Below are 3457 nucleotides of genomic sequence, written 5' to 3' on the forward strand. Positions count from 1 at the left end.
CACTTTTTACTGCCGCCGGCCTATCGGAGAGTGCTGCGACCGCGGAGCGCGCCTCCTGACGCTGAGCAGCCAATCGGCTCGCGGCCGTCTCCCTCCTCGCCCCGCCTCTCCGTCCTCGCCCCGCCCCGCGCGGAAGCCCCGCTCCGCCTCTCCGCCTTCACCCCCCCCCCTCAGCCGACCGCGGCTCCCCGAGCCACCGGCAGGGGGCGCGGCAGCAGCTCGGCCGTTAAACGGCCGGCGCGCGGCCCTGTCAGTGCTGAGGGGGCTCCGTGCCTGAAACACGGATCGGCAGCAACGGCCGCTTCCTGGCTGGGTGAGCTCGTCCCGCGGGGAGCTGAGCAGCCGGACGGGGGCCCAGCCCTGTCCCACCGCCCAGGGCTGTCGGTGGGGTCCTGCTGCGTGGCGGTGCAATCGCCGGCGAAGCCTCGGGAGGCTGTCGGCAAGATCGGCTTGTTTGAATTTTACACTTGAACTGCTATTGATTTGTACTCAGGGATTTTTCTCTCTCCTCCCTTTTTGGGGGTCAGTTTTATGTGTTATATATTAATATATCGCGTAGAGCACAGTGCTTTCCCACAGAATTTGGCTCAAAACCGGGCGCAGGCGAGCCGGGGGCTTTCCGCGGGGCTGGCTCCTCTGGGCGCTGCTGGCGTCCGGCCTCTGGCGGAGATCGGTAACCGAGTCCGTGAGCTCGGTTACCCATAAGTAGAGCTTAAAATAACTAATAACATTGTAATTCAATTACTGCACAAAATTCCAGTAGGTGAAGTGATCGCCTCATTTAAAACATAATTATCAAGTGTAGTTATTTGCCTTGATTATTAACACGTTACTCCATTGCTCGCCAAAACCCCTCAAACAGCAATCTGCTTTGCAAATGCAGCTGCTTTCTGCTCCAGCCACTCTCCACTTCCCCTTCTGCCAACTGCCATCCCTTCCTTACCCTGCTGAGGGAAAAATACCACTCGTTAGTATCTTCCACTTTTTTGATTATTAGCTGTGTGAGGAGCCAAGCCTGTGTGTGTATAAATCAGGAACAGCATTTGCAAAGAAACAGCTGTTTATCTTGATACGAACAAGCAGATGCAAAAGCGTTTACAAAAAGGAGATGCAGAGCCATGGGCTGGGGTTCCTAAGATCTCATGGCGAAATGTTCTCAAAGGGTAGTGACGAAAAGTCCTTCAAAAGGGCTGTCTGTTATCTTCAGTCAAAGATTAATGTACTGGTAGCTCTGCAAGCGTTTAAATCTGGGGGAAAAAAATGTTTGGTTTATATGAAATAAATTAAATGCAACCAAATGTGAGGATTTTAAAACAAGTTAAAGCCTCATAGGCCTTCAGTACTCACGGCAAGATCATCTCCTGTTCCTCATTCCTTCTTTTTTCTGCTGTTAACACCACCTTTCCTTCCCCTTATATATTAAGCTACTATTAACTACAAGTACAGATTTGCCTCCTAGGTGCTTCTGAGGCTGCTGAAAGTATACATTCTATTTTTATCTTCACTTCTCACTACACCACTGCTTTGCTTCCTCAGATCCCAAATTGCCATGATATAAAAACCGATAAAAGATTCCTGTGAAGAAATGCTTTCTTCTTCTACCTCAGCATGAAGTGTTCTCAAAGTTAGTCTAGTCCAAGTCTCAAGACAGCAATGCTGGGCCCCTTACTCTGGGCTAAGGATGAGATTAGGAAATACTTTCCTAGTAAGTATTAGAAATCGCAACAAATTTACTTAACTTCTGGAGATCTGGGAATTTCTTCTCTCCAGTCACACTCAGCACTCCCATTTTAACAGACTACAAGATGTAGTTTATCATTGCAAAATTCTCATAAACTGAAAGGCTATTTTTAGATCCTGGAGAGAGATTTCCAGACCATTAGATAGAAATTCTCCCCTTCTGTCTATAGTTGGAACGGCAAATTTAACAGAGTGGGAAAAATAGTGCCTGTAACTTTTAAAAATAAGAATATTTCAAAATTAGCATGAAGCCTCTCTTTTCCCCCAAATAAATTTAAATGTAATAAAAAATAGTGAGTCATTATGGAGTTCATTCATATTATTTCTTTTAGGAAAAATGCACAATTCACTTAATACTTTTTATTCTAAGCTTGCATAGACAAAATATTAATGTCACATACATGTTAGACACACACTCAGTCCTGCTCTTCAGTTCCCACCATAGCTGATACTGACTTCAGAGCAAATGGGATTTGGCCCTCAACTGATTATTTTGGGTTTTGTTTTGGGTTTTGTTTTTTTTTTTAATGTTAGTGTAAATGAGCTTTGTCAAATATAGGAACAAAGTCACAAGTCTCTCTTGTTTATCAATATAATGTTTTTGGTCCAGGTCAATGAAAATAGTTTAACAATTTTGTACAACCCCATTTTCATTTTTGTGTTTTTACTGTGAACAAGTATATAATTTTGGACAGAAAAGGCACTTTTAAGTTTGTAAGCATTAAAACCACCTTATTTTGAATATTGCAAGTGTTTTCTACTTTTTCCCATACTTTGGCTTAAAGCCAATGTTTTAATGTTTTGTTGCAACATTCACAATTCAATATTTTTCAGTGTGAAATGTTGCATGATACAAATATTCTTCATCAGCTCTGTGTTTTATCCATTATACAGTTCTTTTCATCCTGAGAGAGATGGTTTCCTTAACTAGCATATGATTATTTTTCATTAACTGCAAGGATTAGACATACATCCTTTTTCCAACTGCTTGACAAGAAAAAAAATACAGCAAGAAGCAAAAACAAAGATGTGAAAACCGCCCAGTGAAAAGGTGTTTAAAAGAAAACTTTGTCCTCTGCCCAAATAGCAGCAGAAGTTACTCTCTTGATAATCTCTCATCTTCCTGCCCTATGCACCCCATTTTGCTCCCCATTCTCAGAAGTCCAGCTTGTTTCTTAGGCACATTTAAAAAGTGAGGGGAAAAAAACCCTTAATTTAAAAACAATTAAAACCTTTCATTGGAAATAAAAGCTATTTTTAAGCATCCGTAATGAATAAGTTTTTAAGACTATTCTTTACAAGCTCTAGATGCCTCAGACTTAGTGGTTTTGGTTTTTTTCTGGTTCTTTCCTTAAAATGCGCTGTAGTAAATTGTAGTCCACTGTCAGTCTGCACGAACCAGTTTTTAACTTTTCACATGCAGACACCCACCAGCATTGTGTTTTCTCCACTCTTCTTTCTTGGCACTGCAAAATTCTTGGTAGAAGTTTCAAGTCCTGAGCATATCTAACTGAGCGAGCAAAAACGCATGAGTTTTCTCTTGACAAACCCATCTTCTACCATCCTCATGGCCTTTCTTTTGGATTTAACGGGCTCTGGCATCTGCCTTTCTTCAGCAGCTGCGGGGGCAGGGGAAAACCTCAGGATTCAAAGACAGAATAGCTGCAAAGCCAGCACAAGGCAGTAGAGTAGCTCTGTACAATCATCCTTTGGAGAA

The sequence above is a fragment of the Numenius arquata genome, chromosome 6 (assembly GCF_964106895.1).
Source record: "Numenius arquata chromosome 6, bNumArq3.hap1.1, whole genome shotgun sequence".
In the NCBI taxonomy this organism is placed as follows: Eukaryota; Metazoa; Chordata; class Aves; order Charadriiformes; family Scolopacidae; genus Numenius; species Numenius arquata.